The 26,252-nt window shown below is 39.3% G+C and overlaps 1 long non-coding RNA gene and 1 pseudogene across 1 annotated transcript; one reads left to right on the forward strand and one right to left on the reverse strand.

Annotated features, from left to right (window-relative positions):
- Nucleotides 1-5,921: 5,921 nt before the first annotated feature.
- LOC116549015 lies at nucleotides 5,922-15,619 on the reverse strand. Its single transcript, XR_004267671.1, has 3 exons — nucleotides 15,542-15,619; nucleotides 15,321-15,382; nucleotides 5,922-7,165 (listed from the first exon to the last, which is right to left on the reverse strand). It is a non-coding gene; the product is annotated as an uncharacterized LOC116549015 (long non-coding RNA).
- Nucleotides 15,620-16,557: 938 nt separating this feature from the next.
- Nucleotides 16,558-16,727, forward strand: LOC116549859 (annotated as a pseudogene).
- The last annotated feature ends 9,525 nt before the right edge of the window (nucleotides 16,728-26,252 follow it).

Raw genomic sequence — 26,252 nt, forward strand, 5'->3', positions numbered from 1 at the left:
TCTAGCCACACTTTGGAGAGATATGATCCCACCAGCTTAGCCCCAATTGTGAATGAGCATAAAACCTTTTCCCAGCTTTTGTACTCATCACGGCAAACAGCTAGGCTTATTGAAAAGGAGAGTGTTTTGTGTTTTGTTTCTGAATTCAGTCCGTTCATAGGCCTGTGAATGTGGCACCACAGCAGTAGCGTCGTTTTGCACAGTCAGTGTGTCCATCTCCATCCTCCCCACCCCTTTTGGATGGTACTAGATTACGTCATATTTTTTGTGAATGTCATAACTTACAGTGCTGCTACTAAAAAGGTTACATTAAAAAAGTGAAGTCTTGCTGTGAGAATTTATATTGATGTTTCTTCCTACATGATAGTGGTTTTTCAGTTCTAGCTGGTGCTACAGTTTGGATGTGGTTTGTCCCGCCAAAACTTCGCCGAAATTGGATTTCCAGTGTGGCAGGTTGGGAGATGGAGCCTAGTGGGAGGTATCTGGGTCACGGTGGAGGATCCTTCATGAATATGTTAATGTCCTCCTGCTGGAGTGAGTGAGTTTTGGCTCTCTGGCTCCAGGGATGAATTAGTTCTCAAAGAGCAGGTTGTTTGAAAGAGTCTGGCTTCCTCAGTTTCCCTCTCTTGCTTCCTCTGTCTTTGCACACACCTGCTCCCCTGCCCTCTGCCCTCTGCTGTGAGTGGAAGCAGCATAAGGCCCTCACCAGATGCAGCTGCACAATCTTGGATTTTTTAGCCACTAGAATTGTGAGTCAAATAAACCATTTTTTTTTTTTCTAAATTGCCCAGCCTTAGGTCTTCTGTTTTAGCAACACAAAATGGGCTAAGATGGTTGGCCATTGGAGCAGAGCTTTAAAACATAGAGATGCTTGGGCTTCATTTTGTTATAGATGGAATCATGTCCCTCCCCTCAGATTCCTATGTTGAAGCCCAAATCCTCAGTGTGCCTGTAATTGGAGATAGGGTCTTAAGGAGATAATACATTTAAATGAAGTCTTAAGGGTGGGGCCTTGATCCAATAAGACTTGTGTCCTTAAAAAAAGAGAGCCACCAGAGCTTGTTCTCTATTGCTGCCTGTGAGTGCACAGACAAGAGGCTGTGTGAGGACACAGTGAAGCAATGGCTGTCCACAAGCCAAGGAGGTAGACCAGAAGCCAGCCCTGATGGTCCATTGATCCTGGATCTCCAGCCTCCAGAACTATGAGAAGATACATTTTGGTGTTTATGCAACCCAGTCTGTGGTATTTTGTTTTGGCAGCATGAGTAGACTAATACACATCCTCTCTGATATATTAATAATTCTTTTGGGGTTTGGTCTGTGCATTGAGATTTCTAAAAAGTTTCATAGGTGAGTCTAGAATACAACCAAGGCTTCTAGAATATGTCAGGGCCTTGGATGGTGAATAAAAATATAGCCTCTACCCTTTTGGAAAAACAGCTTACTAAATAAGTTTAGAGAGCTGAGATAGATGAGATGGATAAAAAGAAACGTAAGTAGATGATAGAAAGAGAGAGAGAGAGAGAGAGAAAGGTTTTGTGGTAAATATTGTGAAGAGGAAGAGCAGGATGCTATGAGATAAAACATAGGACTGTTGACAATATACTCTAAATCAGGCAATACAGAAGCATCTTTGAGGAGCTGATACTTCAGCAAAGACCTGAAATAAGACAAGAGCCAACCTGAAGGGAGAAAGGAAAAGTATTGCAAGTGTTAGATATCCCAGTAGTTATATTTTGACTTACAGAGGAATATACTATGTAGGAAAGACATTGAATAAGAGACTTAATAATATCTTTACCTTGTCTTCATGAAATAAATGTATTAGGGAAGTATTCTTTGCCTATGAAACTCCACTTGTATTAAATCTCTGACCTATTATACATTTTAATTACCAATGACATTAGGAGTAATAGTTTCTTGAGGGGGTGAGGTAGTCATAATAGAGTTCTAAAAATGAATAGGTTCTCAGGTATTATGCATAATTGAACTTATTTTTAGATGGACTTAACTGAAACTCTTCTCTGTTGAAGTTGTTTTATTTTTACTTTCCAAAAAAAATATATATATATCATCCCTAGATAATCTATTCCAGAAATTCACAATCCTGTCTCCATATAGGATTCTAAGCTTTGTGATCATTTCTCTAAAAAAGAAACGAAGGCACAGTAGATTAAGAAACTAGTCCAAGGGTGGCAAATAGAGCATCATCCTCTATGCCAGCGTGATTACATAGTGGTGATTCCTTGGAGTATTGTTGAGATGAATTCTGAGCTGTAGCCAGCTACAAAATGTCAGGATTGATTATTGATGCCTGTCATGCATGTGGGAGGGAGTACATGTATTCCATGCTTTGTATTTCTAAATTCATCCATTATTACTTACTTTCATTTAGGAGCTGAATTTAGATTTATTTATCACTATCTTAAGTGCTCTTTTCTTAACTAAAGCTGTTTGTTCTCTAAGAAGGAAAAAAAAAGCCCACAAAACCACTATACTGCTGTGTTATCTTCAGAATCATATATACATATGGATGGGCATATAGGCCAATCCATAGCGAAAGTGTTATTAGTGTTTTCATTTTACAACAAGAAAGCATTGATTCCCTTTAAAGAATTAATTTATTTCTAACAGAGAATTATTGACTCCTCTTAAGAAACATCTGCATAAAATGGCAGACTAATAATACACCAAAAGTACCAGAAACTTGTATGATCATCCTACATTTTAAAATATAATACCGATGTGTCCTATTTCATCAGAATATTAATTAGACTTGTATGTAATAAGGAAGCAAATACGTATCAGTGCCATAGAATACTATAAAAATGTTTCTTACACATTCTGGCATATATCAAATCTACTAATATTATATGAGCTTTAGTTCTAATTTTCTTTTATGTCAATGTGGGATGAGGAGCTCTGAGATGCTCAACATGGCAACTCATTGACACAGAGTTTAGCCACAGTCTGACCTCACCAAAAGAGCTCCCACAATTACTACATCTCTTAGAATCCTGGTAATAGGCTATCATTCTTTTGTTATTATTATCATTTTTTTGTCATATGACTAGGCTATACAAAATTGATTTTACCTCACAAAAAGGTAATATAAAACAATCATTATAAACCATATTGCAGTATTTTAAAGGCAAATAGGAAAAGGGAAGGTGGGCCATCCTTAACCATAAAATATACAATTTTGTTACATTAAAAGTAGTTACATAATTTTGGTGCCTAAGTCTTTTCAAATGCCTTCACCACCTACTTTCACATTTGTGGAAAACATCTAGTGTTCTGAAAACTTTTCATTGGTACTTTATGCACTCACTCTGAGCCTTGCTCCCCAAACCCAGGACAGTGATACCCCAGTGTGAGCAGGGACAGCAACCCCATGGCACTTCCGCTCACCCAGAGTGAGGCAGAGGAAACTGTTTTCTAGAACGGTATGTATCCCTTCATTTGCCTTTCCCATCCAGAAAAGACAGAAGATGGACTTACAGATGGGGTAAAGAATAGTTCGTTGTCCCCCAGGCAGGAAAGGGTGGAACCATTTGCACGGAATAGCATCTGGAGTCCCTGCACTCCAAGGACCCACGCTTCCAGGGGGAAGCCAGCTTTCCTCATTCATTGCTGTTTCCTAAGGAAGGACGGAAAGTGAACAAGGGAGGAGAGAAAGGAGCAGGGGACTCCCTTTGTATCTGTGTCCAATATGGTTTCTTTTGATTTTTCATCCTCCATAGTCAAGGGCTACCCAGGGGTTCTCATCTGTTACTAGGCTGGCTGTACCTGCCTGCCTGTGTGAAAGTCGCTCAGCTGCTGTCTGGGATGACGCGAGCACATCACATCTATCTCCCTGGCATCTACTGAGCTCTGGGCCACAAGGATCAAGCCCCACATGGAGCACAAAGGCAGGTCTGTATAGAAAGAGGTGACCTTCTTTATTGTCCAAGGCTCTTTGTGTGACTCTAGGGTCACCGCTCCCTCTGCATTGCTGCCTAGACCATGGGAGAGAAGAGGGGGTTCGAGGCTAAGTACAGTAAACAATCCCTGTACACTTGTGTGGGTAAAAACGTAGGATTATTAATGGGTCCGCCATTTCCCCACCCCTTATGTCTCAATATAAAACCCAGGACATCAGTAGAACTGATATTTTTTGAGACCTGTTTTTCTGTTCTGAGACCAGATAGAACATTTGAAATTGTGATTGAAAGAATGAATGAGAGACATTCAGGGTTTGTTTCAGATTTAAACCAGCATCCACTGACCTCAGGAAACAAGACATTAAATATCCTACTATCTTCTTTGGTCTTGTTTTTATTATCATCATCATTTACAAAGTATTTTTTCAAAAAACATGATGATTGTTGGCTGATGGTCAGAAAGGAGATACACAGAATACAAACGACTTTCTCATTCCGACAAAATCCTCATCAGTGACAAGGAAGAAGTCAGAACACTGTAATACCAGATAAGAAACATTTAAAATTTTGATGATGCCATTTTTATTTAATAAAAGAAAGAAAAACATTTCAATCAAAAGCATGTACTAAGCAATGTGAGATTAGAACCAGGTACCAAACTCATTCTTAAATCTCTCACAATGGATGAAAAAATAAAAGATTCACATAATCGAATATTTCCAGGAAATGCTGAATAAAATACAGATATAGTTGATCAATGCAGTTCTTTATTGTCACATTGATCAAGATCTTTATTAAGGAATTTACATCTTTATCAGGTATTTAATGTATAGTGACACTTCAAAAATAGAATACAGAACGTAACAATTTGATTTGCATACATTTTTTCACCAGGTAACATTACATAGGATTAGGATTTTTTGGGGAACACCTTTGAGAAATTATATGCTGTATATGACAAGTATTCTAAATAATAAAGTAATTTTATAATGCTAAAATAAATAATCTTTCACAATGTCTTATGTACCTTTCTGGATAAAATTTTGGTTAACAAAAAGAATCTGGTCAACTGGATCCTGATCTTTGACCTTATGTTTATGGGCAAAGATTTCTTTTCTTTTTTCTTCAAAATGTTGTTTTATGGTTTAAAGAGGGAAATATCCTATAAGTAAAACCTCTTTTTTCCCAAAGCCATATGATTTATACTTCCTGAAAAGTATTTGCCACTGCAGAGTTAACAATGATAAAATATTGCCTTACTCTTCTTTGCATACATCATACCATATGCTTCTCATTCATTTGCATTTTTCTCCTTCAATTAAAACGTTGCAAATTTCAATCTCAGAAAAACATTTATCAGTCACTATGTCTGTCCCACCATATACTTTGATCGCTAGTAACAGAGGCCTATCTTTTCTTCTTGTGCCATATCTTTCATAAGTACATTTCCAATACTTGTTTTCCTATCCCTATTTCCTGTCTGCCTGATTCCCCTATCAGTCTTTCTCTGAGAAGATTCGGAAAATGGGCAATCCAAAAAAAAGGTGCTGCTGTTCCATTCGTTCCGCGCTGCCCCCATAAAAAGCTAATATTTTCAGGTTGACTGAAAGTTTAACTTTGTTATTTTTTTTTTCATTTTTCAAGAAAATCCCGCATGACATGGCACGTGTTAGTGCCCTCTTACTTAATAAATTACAAGGTTTTTTGACCTAAGTTAAAAGCTGTGCAAATCTCCCTTGTTGTGTTTTCACTACGTATGGATTTTCCTGGTCCAGCCGCAAACCCAGACATCGTGGTAGAACTCTAGAATGTAACCTCCATCTTTCTGCCTAGAGCTCCTCTTTGTCCCTCAAAACTTCAGAGAAGGCACCGTCTCCCAAGAATGTGATATTTTCTAGATGGTGAAGCTCCCTTACTTTCCTGCTAGTCATCACAAAGCAGAGATGACTTGGCAGGAAGTAAACCATATTCATGCCAGAACCACATCAAAGAGGCCAGCATCATCCTATTTTTTTAAATAGCTGGTCTTTTTTAGTAGTTAAAATAATAATCAGGGTTTTCAAGATTCTAAGCAATTTCTTTGAGATTGGAAGAATCAAAATGACCACAAAAGACCCAAAAACTTGTCTTCTCTTTATTGGGAGGATATTTTTAATGGTAGACAGAGTTCTTTTCCAGATTTCAATATACTTTGGAGTAGAACATAACATGAGTGTTTCATGCTGGTATGATGCCTGGCCTGTGGTGGTTATGGCCCCCAGGCAAACACCATCTTCTGGGAAAAAAATCATACAGGATAAGTCTTTTAAAAAATGGATCAAAGAAGTCTTGAGGGAGCCTCTTCTTGTCTGTTACTAAACACACCAATCCTTTCTTTCCTCCACAGACTGGCCTGGACCCACCCAAGCTTTTGCACTGGGTAATGAAGGCTGAACTGGTCATGCCTGGGGATAGGCTCTTTCAGCCAAGCCCCTCTCCCCTGCTAACGGGCCATTTCATTTTCAAAAGAGAGAGATATTCTAGAGCTATAAATCTCTTCTCTTTCTTTGCCAGCTTGCAGCCCCTGCCCTTATGTGGGGACTACCTCTCGGAAGTTATTCACATTGGGTGGGAGAGGTCAGCCTGACGCACAGTTCCTGGCAGGTGGTCCAGCGTGGAAGCCCAGGGCCCGTGCAGAGCTTCGGCCCCAAGGTGCTTTAAAGGCTCCCTCTGGAAAATAATAGTCCAGCGTCTTTGTCTGCATCTCCAGGGCTGTCTATGACAGGCTTTGCTTCATGACAGATTGCTGTCCAGACCCTGACCCCGCTGTATCGCCAGTCGGCCTGCCTTCCAATCCCAGTCTACAGCAACTTGACATCCTTCCAGAAAATCAGCTCTTTTTATTCTCAAAGGAAAAAAGAAAAAGAACACTCATTGTTGGAGATAGCCACAGAGAGAGTCCTCTAGGAACGTCCACCGGGAAAGGAGGGGGGGAAATAGTGGGCAATATTCGAATATTTGAATATGGACAGCGTGGAGAATGCCACTGGCTGTTATTATATTTTCTCCACACGTTACTCACCATCTCGCTCTGCCTTACCTTTCAGTTTCCTGCCTAGTCCATCAAATTAGTGTATTGCCTTTATTTTCTTTCAAACAGCTTTTTCCTTCTAATTCCTCTGGTTTTGCCTTGATTTCGTTTCTTTGTTTTCCTTCCTTTATTTTCCTTTTTACTTGTCTATATACGAGACTTTATGTTAACTCTGTGGTGGATAAAAACAAAAGCAAAGTTGATGACTCTTTCCTTTGCCCTGTTTCTGCTCTTTATATAGTACAACACCTATTGAATTCAGTGACCATATCTGGTGTTGTTTGACGTGTCTTTACGTCTAAAGCGCTAACATAGTACCTGGCAGTATTTGAAACCTCACTAATATTTGTTGAGTGAGTGAGAGAAAGAGAGCTTTCACAAAAAAATAGAATATAATTTCTCATTAGCTCATTCAATTCTGCAAGGAGGATTTCTTAACCTCAGCGCTATTGACATTTGGGGCCAATTTTTTGTTCTGGTGGGGGCCATCCTCTGCGTCACAGCTTCTCAGGATGTCTAGCCACATCCCTGGCTTCTACCCACTAGATGCCAGTAGCAGCCTCCTCCTCAATTGTGACAACCAAAAATCTCTCCAGACATTGCAAAATGTTTCCTAGGGTGAAAAAATCATTGTTCTAAATCAATGTTGCCCAGTAGAACATTCTGAAATGATGGACGTATTCTACCTCTGATGTCTGATAGCCACTTACTAGCTACTGAGCACTACAAATATAGCTAGTTCTAATTAATATGTAAGTGTAAAATACACACCAGATTTTGATTTCTTAGTCCAAAAAGGGACATAAAATATCATAGTAATAGCTTTTAATATTGATTACATATTAAAATAATAATTTGAATATGTTAAGTTAAATACATTATTTACATTAATTTTATGTTTCTTTTTATTATTTTTGGCTACTAGAAATGTATAATGACATCATGCGGCTTGCATTTGTAGCTCACATTATATTTAATTAGAAAGCAGTGCTCCAGACAGTCATTGCTTGGTTTGGGTTTACTTTCCCAGTTTATTTTTTTAATTACATTCTTCTCACCTGTTCTCCTAAGACACCACTGTGAGTATTTTGTGTACTAAGTTATTTTTGTGCAGTTTCTTGTCTAGTTTACTATCTGTGTGATCTTGAGTATCTCCCTCGCTGACCCTTATTTCCTTCAAATATAAAATCAGTGAATTATACTCAATGATTCTTGAAAGTCTCCTATGAGTCTAAAACCCTAAGTTGAATCAGCTGTGTTTAATCAGACATAGATGCTCAGTGCAGCCTCTCCGAGGAGGATAAGCCAGGCATCCCTTAGAAAGGCTACTATGGGTTCCAGTGCAAGAGTTTTGCAATCAGACCTGGCTGGCCTTAGATCACCCAGTGGACTCCAGCCTGTCCCAGAGGATGCTGGCTTGGGGGATGCTGATAGGAATTATTAATGCTAGGAGGAAAAAATTCCATAGTTAGATACATTTGAGATATACTGATAAGTGAAACTGGAGAAGCCTATATAACCACAGGTCATCTCAGAACATTTAATATATTAAAATGCAGTGTAAATCAAAGGAGGTATATAGAATACAAAATTTTCATGTTTATGTATTTATGGAACTTGTATACTGCTTTGGATTTTAATCTGATAGTAATGAGTATCCATTGAAGCCAGGAGTGACAAGAAGGATTAATGTTTTAGAGAGCTTCCTCTGGGCACTGTAAATGTCACATTGGAAGTCAGAGATCGGGGCAGGGTGGCAGTGGTGTCCAGGGAAGAAGCAAGTAATAAGGCTGTAGCAGTTGCTTGAATTAACATTTATAGGACCTGAACAGGGATGATCTGAAAGGTAATTGCGAAATTCAATCAACATGGTTAGGTAGGCCCAGGAAGTCCCGGTTTCTGGCTTGGCAACTCAGTGGATAGTGGTGGGTCTGTCAATGAGTGCACAGCCTCGTTAAGGAAACAGAAATTACTTGCTTACTTACAGAAGTAAGTAATTACACTATCTTGTGTTGCACAAAATTTAGAAGTAGGGGCTGGGCACGGTGGCTCATGCATGTAATCCCAGCACTTTGGGAGGCCGAAGTGGGTGTATCGCTGGAGGTCAGGCATTCGAGACCAGCTTGGCCAACATGGTGAAACCCTGTCTCTACTAAAAATATAAAAATTAGCTGGGCTTGGTGGCAGGCGCCTGTAATCCTAGCTACTCGGGAGGCTGAGGCAGGAGAATTGCTTGAACCTGAAAGGCGAAAGTTGTAGTGAGCTGAGATCGTGCCACTGCATTGCAGCCTGGGCGACAGAGCAAGACTCTGTCTCAAAAAAAAAAAAAAAAAATTAGAAGTAAGTTTCAAGGCGGAAGTCATTAGCTCATACATATACATAGACATAAACATATTTTTATTAATAAAAGGTGTAAGATGAATGATCTTTCCAACCGGTAGCAATATTTACAAATATTTCAGTTGTGCACATGTTTTAAAAGTTTGGATCAGGGTTCAAGATTCAACTTTGTACTCAAAAAATAAAGAAGTTATTGGGTATGGGGATTACAAAGTTATAGGAAGACACATCTAGCAGGAATAAAGTCAGTGCAGTCTGAAATCTCACTGAAGGCAAGAATTACGTGTGTATCGTTCACCCTGTATCCCTGGCCCCTAGCTAAATGACTGGAATATAAAGATCTATTCAACAGTCTTAATTTCAAAGGATTCTGCATCTGCCTCTGAAAACTACATATAATATAAAGAAATGATATAATATGATTATTTCATTTAACTAAAAGCATTGCTTTTCACAGCAGCAATGGGAACTCTTGCTTCTTTGGAAATTGTTTTTCATGTTAGATGTTCTCAATATTTTAGGTAATATTTTCGGTTGTTAGTGAAAAGCTCTTCCACTTTTGGCAGGGGGTGGTAGACTAACTTGGCCCATGAGGTCTTAAAATGAGGCCCCTCAGGGTGCAGTGAAAATCTCATAGCCTTACTTAGTGTCTTGATGACTTTGGTCCCAACATGGTTTGTATTCATAATTCTATTCTGAATTCTGTTCAGTAAACAATTATTTTTAAGAGAACTCCCTAGTATCTCATTCACAAATTACACTTGTGAATTATCTATATCTTACAAACTAAGGAAAACAAAAATTAAAAATTAGTCCCCATTTAATTTATTTGGATAGTCGATTGATTTTAAATTAATAAAAATTCTTAAAATGTGATTGGAATTCCAGTAGTATAATTTGTATTCTACCAGGTATTTATAAATTATCAAAAGAATCTGAATTATATTACTTTTGCCATATCTGCCCCCTCTTGCTCTCTGCTCTGCCAACCTCTGTAAAGTAATGTGCAGGTTCCTGCTATCCAGTGTGGTCCATGCATCAACAGTGTCAGCATCATCAGGAGATGTCTTAGAAATGCAGAATTTCAGTCCCCACCCTAGAGGAACTAAATTAAAAATACTCAGGAAATTCATATACGCATTTAAGATATTGATAACTCTTGATTGGCCATGTTAATAGGGATGAAAATAGGAGAGACAAAATGCTTCATTTCTGACATAATTTTGATGTCATCCTTGTTCATATTTTCAAGAACTGCTCATAAGTTACTATTGGGTGTGGCTGGCTTTTAGTTCCACTTCTCTCACTTAGTAGTGACAATCAGTGATATTCCTCAAAGAACAAGAAATGGACCATGCATAAGTTATATGGAGAGAGTAAATGTCTCAGGATGCTACAATGACTTGACCAAATTGCTTTCATGGCGAAGATGCAACTGAGAGGCCCTGGAATGCACACTTGGGATCTAGGAAGAATGTCCCTGAGTGTGGCAGCTGCAGAGGCCGCAGAGAGGAATTTCAGCCTAGCCAGTAGACGCAGTATGAGAAGCCAGCTGGGAACAAGGGCCAACGGCTCACAATACAAGTAAGCAGTGGCTTAGAGGGCTTGGAATGGTGGTGCCTAAGAAGTGGGCTCTCCAAAGCAAATAGAGGCCAGTAATTGGAAGAGGGCAAAGGAAGATCATGCCCAGAAAGGCTAGCGGTGCCAGGAAGCAAGGCTCCAGCAGTACTACCAAATTATTAAACAAACAAACAAAAAATGGCAGGAAGGGATGAGGCTGTTAGTAAAGATGATCAGGAGTTTTGCTGATTGCAAAAGGAAGCTCTAATTCCTGGCTTACTGAAAATATTTGACATATTGAATAGATATGGGCTCTGCATCCTGCCCTCTAAATATAGGAAGCTATGGCATTTTAAGAAAAAAAAAATTACTGTTTAATATCAGATACAAGGAATGTTTATAAAAACTAACAACCAGTCTTAGAAATAAACTCCAAAATGTAACCTCTCCTTGCATTATGCCACTTGTCTGCAAAGGTGGAGAGAGGTAGCTGACGGGGCTGTGCGTACGTAAACACATGATGAGCAAAGTCCAAAGATGACATTTCCTCTTCCAGATTCGGGGCCTCTAGTCAGAGGGTGATTTACACGTCAGTTGCAGTGTGTTGGTCAATGTTCCAGGCTGTCAGCTCAGCACCGCCCTCAGGGCTCAAGCTACACAGGGCATTGAAAGGTTAGTCAAAGACCACATTGTGTTCCTCTTGCTGCAGGAGCGGCTGCACTAATTTGGATTGTGACTTGGCTTGTCTCCCCTTACTCTTCCTGAGGTCTGAGCTGGGTTTGTGTCAATCAGTGGTGTCACATCATTCGAGCCTTGGAGGGTGGTAGCCCTTCTCAGCCCACGGAGTCATTTTTATGAAACGTTTTAGAAAGGCATCTGGGATGCCGTGATTCAGCTCTGCATACTCCATACCAATGAGGGTCACCATCACATCTTTCTGCAGATTTATGGAAGGCATGTTTCACATTCAGTGTATTTAATTAATTTTACACTAGTTGGTGGGAGGAATATTAGATCTGGAGTCAGAAAGCCTAGCTTTGACTGTCTTTGTCACTTATTTTTGTGCCTCAGTTTACTTATCTATACAATCAGTATATTACCTCTCATTGTAAAAATAACACATGTGAGATCACTTTGGAAACTATAAAGAGGTATTATACAAAAAAGAGGGATTGTGATGATTGTTACACTATTAGAGGGAAGCCACATCGGAACCAAAGATCAAATAAAATACAATCAGCGCTGCACATGAGGGGGTGGAGATCACAGTCAAATGTTTCCAATTCAAACATGATCTTACAAAGCCAAAATTATCAAGAATCATTGAAATCAGAGATTACTTTACTATAATGTTGCTTTAGCAGCAAACAGTCATTAGGTTCCATTAAGTATGAATGGTCATCAGTTAGTATAAATAGTGAGTGTGACTGCCAAATAAAACACTAATACAAGTATTCTCTGAACTAATGAAGCAGGTGAGCACAAGTAAACAAAATAGCTTTTTCATTTTTTATAGGTAATGGCTGGAACAAGTCACCGCTGTCAGGTGGCCCTACCTGGCAAGGAACTCTCTCCTCTTTCCTTCTTCTGAAGAGACGTTCCCCCTTTAAAAAAAAAAAAAAATTTTTTTTTTTTTTGGTTTTAGGAGATGACAGCAAGCCTCATGTTCCAAAAAAAATCTCTCTTCTCATTCCCCTTTCTTGTCTTCCTGAGAACCAGTTACTCCTTTGGGTCTCTTTCTTCTAATCCTTGCATCACCAGCTTTTTCCTCTAAACATTCTGCTTTCATGAACTTACCCCTGTCTAGTCTCTGCCAAATCAAAAGTAGAGTTTCCTGAAATCTCTCACCTCAACAGTAAAATGCGTAAAGGATGCTTTCTTATTGTCTTGCCCTTTCCTTCTGAATTTTTAATGGCAGCTTGAAATATTTTGCTTTTCTTTTTTTAAAAGAAGTGTCAGGGTAGAAGAAAGTAGACCCTTTTTAACATTCAGAAATATGTAGATATAATGGAGAAAAATAAAAGTGTTATTCCCATCTTTAATGAATCAAAAGTTTTCTCATAGGGTTTTGTCAATTACAGACACCATTTTTAATTCCATAAAGACTTACCTTGGCGGGAGGACAGTGTTAAGGCCCAAGATAATCAGTCTTTGACACGTTCTGCATTCACATGCTTGAAGGTATGCATTGGTTGGGATTGATTAGGACAAATGAGCAGCTGAAATGTAGGGAAGAGATCCTAGCAGCACTCATGACATACACGTGCCATCGTGACTTCACTTGGCATATTATTCTAAGAAAAATATCTGAAGTTTCCTAAGTTTTCTCACCCTTACAAATTCAGTGTAAGAGTACAGCTATTAACTCTTCGATCTAGGTCTCAGGACTTTAGCCACCTCCTCTGCTGGCTCCCCCCTTGATAGACTCAGAAGGACCCAAACTTCAGCATCTAGATGGAAAGTATCTTGCCATATAAATATATGAATCTTTTCAGTAGCTCTAGGGTTATTTACAGTAATAATCATTTGGGGCCCTCAGATTCTCCTAGAGATTACTAAACAATAAATCTGTTTTCTTATAATGTGAACAAATCTTTCCATGTTTAGATAATACAATTTGCTGGTGACTGCAGATTTGTTCTTCTTGGTCATCCATTAAAAGCACCAGAGTCTAAGCCAGAAACGGCACCATAGGAGCAGTCAGTAGGCCTGAAGAGTATTATGAATTTTGATATCTACAGCATAGAAAAAGAGAGTTTTCCCTTATAGCTAGAGATTTTCTGTTCCTTCTGGATCAAACTGGGTAATAGTTTAAACTTTCTTGTTAGACTGGGCTTTGTTTGTTCTCATTGTACTTTAAGCCAATAATTATGTAGTCGTGTTCTTTTCACATCCCTTTTAAATTACTGTTCTGAAAAAAACTCACCATCGTCATTAATCATACAAATTACCAATCCTAAGAAAAATTAATTTTAAAATCATTTGTGCACGTTTGTATTTATGATTAAAAAAAAATCCCATGAAAACTGGAACTATCACATGAAATATAATGTTGCCCCAGGACAAAATAGCACCAGTCTAAAGAAACTGGCAGTAGACCTGACGAAATTAGAAAATCAGCAAATAGAAATGAAGTAAGATACACACTCCTATTTTTGAACATTTAACTGCATAGCTTATGATTCACTTTTTAAAATCTCTTTAATCTTCTTAGCAACTCAGTAAGAGGTACCATGCTCCTATTTTTTTATATGTTGAGACCAAGCTTAAAAGTGGGGCAACTGACCTAGGTCACTTATGTATTAATTTTTGTCTGACCCTAAAGACTATCTTTCCATTCTGCCAACATACTTCTGGTCCCAAATATTTCCTTTTCATTTGACTTCCATGTTTGAGGATGAAAAGCTAATTCCACAGTGTGCAGCAGTAGGCAGTGAAGGACAGTGTAAAGTAAGGAGAAAAATAAGTTAAGTCCCAAAACATGAACGAGACTGATGCATATTTTGTAGTGAATTGAAACACAAAAAGCAAAGAAATGGGGTCTTGAATGATTTTTATTACTCTACTAAGGTGAAGGTAGGCAGAAATCCTAGTCTTTCCATAAATTATTCTTTTTCTTCTTATTTCAAAAGATGTTTGCATTCTGGTAAGCCTACCAAATTTAAATATTTGTTAATTTTAAAGTGTTTAATCAAGGAGAATTTAGTGAACTGCATTTGATTTTATGTGGTTCCTGAAGTTTTGGGACATTATTTTTTTTTCTGTTTTATTTATAAACATAGATAAATTGTGCCTTTGAAAATACATAAAGTTTTTGGTTTTTTTTAAAGTGTTTTGTGCTTATGAAAGAGCGCTATAAAAGAGTCTAATATTCTGTGAATTAATTTAATTCACAGGTGATCTGTAGGAATATGAAGTCTTATGGGCTATTTTCTTTACTTCAAACAAAACCCCTTTCCATGCAAACCTCCCTGCATAGTGAGTACTGACTTTTTCTTCCGAGATTGAAAGTGCTTCGTGTGTGGATATCACCTGGAGCTCTCTCTGGCTGTGGAGCAGTCTGAGTGCCCATATTGGAACTGCCAATTATTTTAATGGCCCCGCCCATTTCACTACTATTGGACCACAACTCTTAATTAAAGTCACTTCAAAGACCCCAAACAGATTGATCCACATGTGAATGTTACCCAAACTGTCTTCAAAAGGAGGAGGGACTCTAGTCTTACGTTCCTTTGAACCTACTGTTGCTCATTTACTAGTATTTACTTTGCATGGCCTGTGGCTGAACCATGGAAATTGGAAAACAAACTCCTATTCAGCAAGTCATGTCAAAGGTGACTGCAGAGCCACAGAGTCGGCTGTGGGACAGACATTCTTTCTGATCAAGAGGCCTCTTCTGCAGCGCTGCTGTCTCCACAGTTACATACCTGTCCGTGGAAGACTTTCGTTTATCTTGTCTATGTGGGAAGTCCTAGACGATGCCATCGATCTGGGAGATGAGAGAGATGCCCATATGACATGCCGACAATAGTTGTGGGGCAGAATAAAAAAAAAGAAAAAGAAAATTAGCTGGACCCTGAACAAAGATCTTTTGAGCTGTGCTATGACTGTAGAGAAGATCCAATCGGCGCTCTGTTCAGAAACACACTTCGTATTCTTTCAGACACACAGTGAAGCAAGCATTTTCACTTAAGAACATAAAATGGGTACCGTCCAAGGATTCAGTGAAGAGGAAGACAGGAAATAACTACATCTCTGAGTTTTCTTAAAGCGGAAAATCAGACTCTCCCCAGAAGGAAGAAGCTGCGGCATGCATCACTGCCTCATAGTCATTTACGGGGAATGTGTTTCCTGTTGACTATTCTTCTGGCAGAATCGGGAAAGGGGTATGAAATGTGCCTGATGTGATGGTTTCTGAGTTCTGTGGTCCCCAAACTAGTGTTGCTGATATTATTACTAGTCTGTGTTGAACACTGAAAAATGGTAAGATTTTATTCCTCAGAGGCATATTCAAGTACATTTTAAAGTTCATTTAGATGTGAAAAATGTAAGAACCCAGATTGAGTTACATGTATTTGCTCTTCCTGGAAAAGAAATGCTTTGCATATATGCATTTCTTATTTGATTGTGTTTTAAGGTTAAATGATGAGAGCTTTTCACAAGACCTGTGAAGGAGCACCAGAAAAGTATTAAGGGCTTTGCATCATCTTGACCGTCATCATCGTCATTGCTAATAGAATCCTCTGGAGGCCTCGCTGACTGCCATGTTTGTAATGGAAGCCAAGTCCCATTCATGTCACAAGAAGTGAAATAAAGACGAAGTTTTTCTTAGGGGAAGGTCCTTCTTTGACTAAGGGATTTGCTGCCAAACTCACAGTGTTGTCGCCAGCTGACCTTTAGGGCAAGGTGCAAAGTCCATCTGTTTCCCCAGACTTTTACTCCATAGGGGCTAATTTGAGATGAAATTTCTCAGTCATGATACTGAAGCAATGTGAATGTGAATGTTTATTTAGTGCTGGTTTTTCTGTCTAACATCATAGTTTATAGATATTCCAAATGCCTCACAAAAATAGACCAATATATTCATTTAAAACACTATAAAATGTTATTAACAAGTCTAATTGAATAAAATAAGTTAAATAAAAGGATAATAATTTTAAATACATCGCTTCTTGGCCTTTTGGCTAAGATCAAGTCTAATAATTTTAAATACATACTGAGAATACAAATTCAAATACATTGTGGCAGAAATAGCACATAATGTTTTCAAAGCGTTGTGCTTTAATCACCATTTAGATCTCAATATAGCTGAACTAAAAGCAGGTGAAGAGAAAAATATAGGAAAGTGTCTATTAAAAAGTCTTTTGGAGACCAGGCGTGGTGGCTCACACCTGCAATCCCAGCACTTTGGGCGGGTGGATCGCTTGAGCCCAGGAGTTTGAGACCAGCCTGGACAACGTAGCAAAACTGCATCTCTACAAAAAATACAAAGCATTAGCTGAGTATCATGGTGCATGCCAGTAGTCCCAGCTACTCGGGAGGCTGAACTGGGAGGATCACCAGAGCCTGGGAGGCAGAGGTTACAGTGAGTTGTGATCATGTACCATGCCTGGGTGACAAGAATAAGACCTTGTCTCAAGAAAACAAAAAACAAAACAAAAAGTCCTATGGAGAGGGCAATGCCAATGACGGTGATTTAATGCATCTACTGCACAGAATACTACTCCACCATTGGAGCTGTTGCTATTGCAAAAGCCCTCTGCAAGGTTAGCTCCATACGCAGCATCCCTAGATTCCACAACTCCGGTTAAAATCACAACTACATCACATCCTGACCTCATCAACCTTGGTTATGTCACTCTGGGGTGGTGTTTGAGGACACGAAGAAAGGAGAAGCAAGAAGCAGGCGGCTAGAGACACAGCCGATAGAAGAGCTAGCTATCTCAGCCTCCATTCATTGCCTGTTTCCCACTCCGTCCTTCCCCTCAAAGATTTGCTTTCTAGAATTTTCTATTATACTATGAGTGAGAGACACTGGATACGAAATACTTCCTTCTTATCATAGCATTATCTAAAAGTAAGCAGTAGTGACTATGTATGTTTTTACAGAATTAGTGGGAAATCTAGCTAAGAATTCAACTTTCCTCTGTCTGTCAACCTAATTTTTATTCAACCTAATCAGCCCATGGACATATGATGGAATAGGTAATGGAAGTGATAAAGTGACTACTGGTATATAAAACTGAGGTAAATAAGATTATGGTCTATATGATATTATAGGTCTTTAATTAGGTCTATTCAGCCTCAGGTTTACTTTTCAATCTACATGTTTCTCCTTTTTAAGACAAATCTGTGCACTGAACTGCAGTTGCTATCTGCTGGAGATTGCTTGTTCAGTAATAATGAATAAAAGTATCTGACATTTGGCCAGACAAGGTAGCTCATACCTGTCATCCCAGTACTTTGGGAGGTTGAGGCAGGAGGATTGCTTGGGGCCAGGAGTTCAAGACCAGCCTGGGCAACATAGCAAGACTCCATCTCTACAAAAACCTTAAAAATTAGCTGAGTATGGTGGCACATGTCTGTAGTCCTAGCTACTTGGGAGGCTAAGGCAGGAGTATTGCCTGTTCCTGGGAGTTCGAGACTGCAGTGGGCTATGATCATGCCCCTTTACTGTAGCCTGGGCAACAAAGCAAGATCCCATCTCAGAAAAGAAATCTGACATTGACGGGCATTTCCACTGTGCCAAGTACAACTCTAAGCACTTGATAAGACTTGTTTCATTTAACCAGCACAAGAACCCTGTGAGGTGGTGCCACTGTTGTCGCTACCTTACAGATGAGGAAACTGAGGCCTAAAGAACTGAGTAGCTAGCTAGTAAACAAGGAGCTGGGATGACTCCAGATACTGCATTATTCATCTCTGTGCCCTGCTGCTTCCTCAATGCAATCTGTATCCACTGAAAACCCAATGGACTGGGTGGAACATCAGTACCCACTAAATTGGGGAGACCTAATTAGTGAGGAGAAAAACCAAAGAAGCAACTTGGGACATAGCTACACACAAATTAAGGACTGACCCATTGTGAGATAACCAAGGGAACATCTGCCAAAAACAGCCTGTTCTGATTACAAAGATCATTTGTTATTTACACAATAGACATTTGTATACAAATGGAGGCTGACATGAACCTAAACATTTTGCTCTGTGTTTGTCTTTGCCTAGTGTTAAAGACAGCATTTAAGCAGTTAAATGCTGTCAGGCACACACACACACACACACACAATTTTACAGAGATCCAAATTATGAAGCTCAGAGCAATTTTTAAAAATGTACTTTGGTTGGAATTTCGTGCTAGTTATAACTTAGAAGTTGTGAAAATAAACTAGAGTTGACTGGAAATTTGTGTGCTCATTGGATAATCAGCATTGAGACAAGAGACTATGGAGGAAATTGGATGAGTAGGCAGGCCATATTGTAGCGGTTAATTGTTGGAGGTATTTAATTTTTACAGTTGGATATTGCTTGGGGCATGGAGATTTTCTTCTGTAACTAAAACATAAAAACAAAACAAAAAACACAAAGCTTTTGTCTAGGTTCAAAGACACCAGTTAAATGCTATCTTTGAAATCTGGTTCACAGTGTTTGTTTCTAAAATCTACTCCAACCAGAGGTCTACTGTCTCAGTCAGAATTGTGAGGAACTCAGGAGAGGTGGTTTGGAGAATGGTGAGGTCTCAGTGTATCTGCTTTGCCTGTATTTGAGTCCCCAGTGTGGCTCTCTCATATTGCTGATGTGCTTGTCTGTAAGTGAAGCTGACTGGAGCCTCGAATTTCTCTCCCTAGAACCTTTTTGACATTATGCATGATAGAATGGAAGTCTATCCCTGCTGGAAACAGGTGCAGTTTAGGGAAGAACACCGTTCCACAGATAACAGGCATGTATATGTCCAGTGGATTTAATTAGACACAGTGCCCATTAGCAATTTCTGCAGATGTTCACATCAAATCACCTGAGCTAATTCTCCCACACTCTTCTGTTTAGCCTATTTTCTCATTCCCAAGTGTATGTACTCTCTCCTTAATCTTATGATGCCTGCATGCAGACAAGTTTCCTTCTGCTCATAGAATCCAGGTGCTTGATTCATTGTGTGATATTGAAGAGATTCCAATGCTGGTGGATGTTTAGTCTTCATTAAGAAATGCATATTATTCATGGTGAAGGGCCCTATCTGGAAGTAAGGGACATAGTGGCTGTGTCTAGTTGGGCGGTCCAGTCTCTGATACAAAGAATGTGTACTCTGGGTTCTCTGAGACATAGTCAGAAAGAACAGTGGCTGCATTTAACTGTCCTGCAGAAGCACTTTGCTAAATCCAGTGCTTGTGGTCCCAGAAGTGAAAGCTTTTTCTAAAGAATGCAACTTATTTCCCAGGGGTGTCTTACAGTATATGTACAGAGCTAAGTACACTGAATTTAAAAAAAAAATAAGCATGTTCTAACAGTGTGAAGGAAGATTTGAACTAGTAAAGAGGCAATTTGGGAGCTTATCTCATTCTCATCCCTGTTTAGCTGGGTAATCTTCCTCTCCCTTGGCTTTAGTTTCTTTAGCTACGAAACAGTAAAGTAGAATGTTTTATTTTAAGATTCCTTCTGACTTAAAAGCTGTGCTTTAAATAGAGCCAACTTACATTGTTTCTCTCTGCCTACAAGTGCAGCTCATGACTCCACAGTAACATTAGAGTGACAGACAGGCACTGAGCTCTACATAAATCATTTAACTCACAGAAGCCTTGTTGGACGTATTTATTGTCCCCATTTCACAAAGATTGTTCCCATGGGGAGATTTAAAATTACTATCTCTAAAATAATAAAGAGAACTGTAAGAAATTAGTAATGACACAAGCGAAGAAACGGTCTAAAATGTGGCATGTGCCCACTCTGCTTCCCTTTCCTTTCTGTCTCCCCGAGCCTCAGCTAAATGCATAAAATGGGTATATATGACCTCTGAGCAAAAAGCAGAAGCTGAAAACAGACGAATTCCTCAGAGTGTCTCCAGATCTAAAATGAATGCTCATGCCCACATGGTCTCTTTTAATTGGCCGTGCAGGGGTTCGTTATTAGGGAGTGCAGGAAAATTTTTAAAGGGCATTCATAAACCATCTAAAAATAAGATTACAGCTGCATAGAAAATATCTGACCCTGAGTACAGACATCCTTTGGAATCCATGGGGAATTGGATCTATCCTTGCCCTTCCCATAGATACCAAAATCTGAGGATGCTCAAGTCCCTGATATAAAATGGCGTACTCTTTGCACATAACCTACGTACATTCTCTTGTGTATTTTCAATCAACTGTAGATTACTTATAATACCTAATGCAATGTAAATGCTATGTAAATAGTTCTTGTTTTATGCTGTATTGATTTTTAAATTTATGTTACTTTTATTGCTGTATTGTCATTTAAATTCCCCCCCACCCCACCCCGCCAGACAAAATCTTGCTCTGTCACCCAGGCTGGAGTGCAGTGGCGTGATCTCAGCTCACTGCAACCTCTGCCTCCTGGATTCAAGCGATCCTCCTGCCTCAGCCACCCAAGTAGCTGGGATTACAGGTGCACACTACCACGCCTGGCTAATTTTTGTAATTTTGTATTTTGTATTTTTAGTAGAGACCATGTTGGCCAGGCTGGTCTCAAACTTGTGGAGTCAAGTGATCCACCTGCTTCAGCCCCTCAAAATGCTGGGATTACAAGCATAAACCCACCATGCTCGGCCCTTAAATTGTTTTTTTCCCAAACATTTTTGATCCGAGGTTGGTTCAGTTCCTGGATGCAGAATCCTCAAATACAGAGGAACTGTACCACACAGGTAAGGAGAAAGTCAGAGGACCTGCCTTGATGACTGACATGAAGCAGAGGAGAATGAGGGAAGACCTGATAAAGATGCAAACCAATAAAGTTACTTACATGGATTTGAAGCAAACCTAAGGATTTGATATGGTCTCCATGTTAAATATCACATAGATTTATATTTTAGTTTACTCCTCCACTTTGCCTGCTTGTTTATATGTTAGCTTGTTGCTTTCATGTTGCTACTGTTTTCAAGATGATATGTTCTAGTAACTGTAAGTCAGAGTTTTTGATGTCTCAAATTTGGGTCACTCCTAGATGCAACCGATGCCCTCATTTCCCCAGACATTGTCTAGGATCGTGCATGACAGATTTCACATTTCAAACCGCAGGCTGGAATCAGTGGATGATTTTGACAGATGTAACACATTGACAGGACAAATGTGTCTTTATGTTGTGTGAATAAATGTGCACATTGCTCACTCAGTCTAGCAAATGGATTCCCAAAGTTCCATGGAAATCATCAGAATGAGAAGAGTAAATGTATGTTAAAGGAACCCACATAGGTTGATAAGCTCTACTAGGTGAACAGTATTTACTCAGTACAAAAACTTCCATGTCAGGTTCCGGGCCATAAATAATGTGACTTCACTTAAAAAACAAAAAACACCGCACACCCTTAAAGTCTCTGTCATGTGTAAAACATAGTTGGTCAAGAAATTTATGAGGGAATTTCATTTTCCTTTCAGACACATTAGCCACTGCTGATAACAAGATTAATAGAATAGTGATTTATATCAACATTTATTTCTCTAACCATTTTATTTTAAAATAATGTGCTTTGAATGGTCTTTTTCAAGTTTTGAGAACTAAACATTGAAATTAGCCTTGGTGGTGGGTGCTTTTCCTCCTGGAAGCCTTTTTTTTTTTTTTTTTTTCGGATGGTCTCTTGCTCTGTCACCCAGGCTGGAGTGCAGTGGTGCAATCTAGGCCCACTGCAATCTCCACCTCCAGGGTTCAAGTGATTCTCCTGTCTCAGCCTCCCAAGTAGCTAGGACTACAGGTGCCCGTCACCACACCCAGCTAATTTTTGTATTGTTAGTAGAGACAGGGTTTCACATATTGGTCAAGCTGATCTTGAACTCCTGACCTTAGGTGATCCACCTGCCTCGGCCTCCCAAAGTGCTGGGATTACAGGCATGAGCCACCGCCAGAAGCCTTTCTATTTGAGGCAGGATTTATACAGGGCTCTCACTGGCCCTTCAATGAATAAGAAAGCCTGGCTCACTGTCACCTTCAGAAGATAAGCATTTGCTCTCATAGAAGGGGATAGATTCTCTCTGCTGCCTCATAAGAGCAGTTATCTGTATACTACTTAGTAGGCTGATGACTACCATTTTTAGTAAATTTATATATAATTTACTAAATTTGCTATTTACTATAAGTTAGTAACATTATATAATTCATTCTGAAAATAAGTATGTAAACATAATAAGCAGTGAAAAATGCCCAAGTATGTATACCAAGTAAAATGTTTTATTATCCATCTTTAGAGTTTTATATATTCTACACAAGCACACTGTATAATAATGTAAATGTCACCACTTATGCAAAAAGCTGATTTTCCCCCTTTTCATGGACATTTGCTTTAAATATCTATTTTACATTTCTGCCCTCTTAAACAGAGGATATTGGGTATAGTGATAGGATTTAAACATATCCTGGTGACTTGGAAACTTGTATTTTGTAATGCGGGATTATAATTCTGTCCTGAATTTCCCCTTCTTTCTAACAGAATGCCAGTTGTCACATCACCTGTCCTTTAATAATTTTCCTTACCTTCAGGTCTCTTTCTTTGGTGTTGCTTGTGACCAGGAAAATGCACCCAAACTAAGAGGCAGTAAGGCTTAGGTGTGGTTTTTAAGAAGTTACATAGCTCTAGGGCAAGGGATTTGTAAAAATCACTTTGGGAACAAGTGGTCTCTTACTTTGCTGTTGTTCTGGAGCACAAGATTTCCTTAAATCTGACCCCAGAAGAGTGATATATTAATGTCATAGTTTGCACGTCGTTAAGGATTAGAATCCGGTGTATGGCAAATGATTGAAATATAAAAGGCCACAATGTGGATGTGCAGTATGTGTGGCCCAGGGATCCTTTTCATGGGATGCGTAAAGAAGACATCCTTTATCTCAAGCCCCTCTAGTAGGAATCCTAATTCCCATCAACGCCATACCAGAGAGGAGGCCTGCCTTTTCCAGGCTTCTCGATGATTTGACAGTCTCCGCCCCAGCCTCCACTCCCCAGTCATTTTTTGTTTTTATGTTCCCCAGTATGATGCTACAAAGCAAGCCACAAAATGGGGCTGGGAATGCTTTTGGCAAAGAATGCCCTTCTTCTGTGGGATATCCCAGAGGTGCCCCAGAATGAGACCACAGGCGTCCTGACCCGACCCTGGGAACTCTAGAGGTTGACACAGGGGTCGAAAATCGATGTCCCTTGGATGCCTGCAGTGCTGTTATTGACCCCATCCCACTGGGCAGCTGTCAGCATCACAGCGGACAAACGTTTTGACTAGAAATCGTGCCTTATTGTGAGAGGTTGCACTGGTATGAAAGGAACATTTTCATAAAAGGAGCCAATAGAAAACAGCTTGGGAAATTACAGATTTGCTTAATTAGTATGCTCCAGGTTATTCTCGTCAAATTTATTTTTCCTACCTTTCTATAAATTGGAATGAAAAGATAATAAATCACTTTCTCTTTCTGCTGCAGATGAGGGACATCACAGGTGATTCATCTTCCATTCCTTTTCCCCTATATAAAATACAGAAGGTGTTTCCAAGGACCTTTTGGCACAGCTAGCGTTCACCTCCACACTACAAAAGCAGAATTGCTTCCTCTTTGCATTTGGGCCAGAAATTATGCCTTAAGCTCGTGTACACCACAGAGTTACATATCTAAGAGGAAAGAAATTGTACCTTGGAAGTTCCTTTGGCAGCTTTCTTTTCTACCCTACGAGACTCCTCTATCTGTCTCCTTCTGACTTTCTGTCTATCAAATGTTGTATGTGCGGGCATCCTCAGAGTAGGTACTTCCAGCCTTCCTTGGCAATTCAGAAGAGAAAAGGCATGTGCCTAAAAGGACAGAGAGAAGTTCCCTGACCGGTGATTGCTTCCTGGTTGTGTTCTCGGGTTGGCCCAGTTCACCACCACCTGTGCAATCCCATCCCACAGAGAATACATTGGAATATAGGTATGGACTTCCTTTGAAAACCCAAGAAGGGTCTCAGGGAAGTGAGATTCCTTCCTGTAAGTTGCAAGGAGATTCTGCCTGCTATATGGGACACTGCAGGAGATGAGGATGCTCAGGAAGGACTAATCAGAAAAAGCAAGGGTGCTCACCCTGGACCTGAGCTGCCTCGATTTTAATCTTGGACCACAGCCCTAGACATGCCAGGAAGAAGACTGCCCAGTCTCACAGATTCTGAAGGTTCCACAGAACTGAACTGGATGCTGACAAGACCACTGCTGCACAACCAACATACCCCCACCCCATTGGGCTCTGGTACCCCAAGCCCTGATTCCTCCACTCAGCAAACCTCAACCATGCTGTTGGTGTCTGCCCTTTGCTTAGCCTGCTCAGTGGAAAGAAGGTTTCTGTCCTGTTGTATCTGGGTGGACTTTGTCCGAGGTTTGAGAAATCTCAAGAAATCTGGGGAATACAAGTTGTAGTGAAAATAAGCAGCAAAGGCAATAAAATAGGAATCTGATACCTTTTATTTAAGCTAAGATTAAATAAGTATACATGAAAATAAGTGTCTTTCACTGGTAATAAGGAAGTAATAGAAAGAAAACTATTTTTATACAGACATAAATTCATGATTCTCATGGTTTTAGATATACTTTTTTAATGTTTCCATTCATTCCCTTATACATATTTTATACAAATTATTACCAGCTCAGATGTAAAAAAAAAAAAGTATAAATCGTTTAGTATCATTCTTTGACAGGTTAAAAGCATAATATTTGAGGTCATATATATTAATCTTCATAGAGATGTGTCAAAAAATCTAATGCACCTACTACTGTATTTTTTATAGCTAAGACTTTACCAGTGAAAAGATGAACATAAAACAACAATCTCAATTTAGCGAAATTAACAACTGGCTATAACTGTCCTTTTTATAATTAATTTTTCTTGATACATATTAGTTGTACCTATTTTTAGGGTAAAATTCTCTTTTTAAAATAGCCTTAAAAATAAAATCATTTCTTCAGTACTTCATACATTTGTGTTCTCAGGTCAAGATTAAGTTTTCAGAGCTTCTTTGGGGTAAACAGCTCTCAGCATGCATAGCCATCCTAGTAAAAATGATATAATAATAATATAAATTAAAAAATTATGTGCACATTTCTTCTTCCCTTCACCATTTCCACTAAAATTTTCTTTTTTTTTTTTTTGGAACAGAAAAATTTTTATTAATTATAAGAGATGATAAGCTTCTTTTTTTTTCCCATTTATTTTATTGCATTTTAGGTTTTGGGGTACATTTAAGGAACATGCAAAATTGTTGCATAGGTACACACGTGGCAGTGTGATTTGCTCTCTTCCTCCCCATCACCTACATCTGGCATCTCTCCCCTTGCTATCTCTCCCCAGCTCCCCACCCCCCACCGTCCTTCCCCTATTTCCCCCCAACTGACCCCAGTGTGTAGTGCTCCCCTCCCTGTGTCCATGTGTTCTCATTGTTCAACACCCGCCTATGAGTGAGAACACGCGGTGTTTGATCTTCTGCTCTTCTGTCAGTTTACTGAGAATAATGGTTTCCAGGTTCATCCATGTCCCTACAAAGGACCCAAACTCATCGTTTTTGATGGCTGCATAATATTCCATGGTTCCACTACAATTTTCTTAATAATTTCTTTAATTTTCTCTGTAATTATCTACAGGAAACCTGTGTAAAGGTAATGAAAAGAGGACCTATTCTCAGTGAGGACATAAAAGTTATA

Source organism: Sapajus apella, unplaced genomic scaffold (genome assembly GCF_009761245.1).
Source record: "Sapajus apella isolate SASKATOON/1434 unplaced genomic scaffold, GSC_monkey_1.0 scaffold6, whole genome shotgun sequence".
In the NCBI taxonomy this organism is placed as follows: Eukaryota; Metazoa; Chordata; class Mammalia; order Primates; family Cebidae; genus Sapajus; species Sapajus apella.